Source organism: Cicer arietinum, chromosome 6 (genome assembly GCF_000331145.2).
Source record: "Cicer arietinum cultivar CDC Frontier isolate Library 1 chromosome 6, Cicar.CDCFrontier_v2.0, whole genome shotgun sequence".
Lineage (NCBI taxonomy): Eukaryota > Viridiplantae > Streptophyta > Magnoliopsida > Fabales > Fabaceae > Cicer > Cicer arietinum.
In genome coordinates, this window is record NC_021165.2 from 46,483,975 (window position 1) to 46,484,374 (window position 400).

Genomic DNA, 400 nt, shown 5'->3' on the forward strand with positions numbered 1-400 from the left:
TCAAAACGTTTATCAAATTCAATTCACAACATGACACTCAAACACATCAATTTCATTTACTCATAATCATACACAAATGATTTTAAATTCATATAACACAGAACATTCATCCATATAACCCAAAACCTAACTCTAAGGTTTTATCCATAACGCATTAGATTCGTTCTTCTTCAAATTAATACATCGAACCCTGACAAATTCCCTCCCACACAACCACAGATAAGTCCCTAATGCAAACTAGAAGTTTGGAAGGAGCCCTTACCTTAGCGTTAGCTTTAACGTGGTTTTCCGGTACCGCGAGTAATTCCGGTAAAATCTTCGCTCGCAACGCCGCTTCCAAATTAGTTCACTAGCACCGTAGTGTGGTGGTGAGCAACTTTCCCTTCTATCTCTTCGAGAA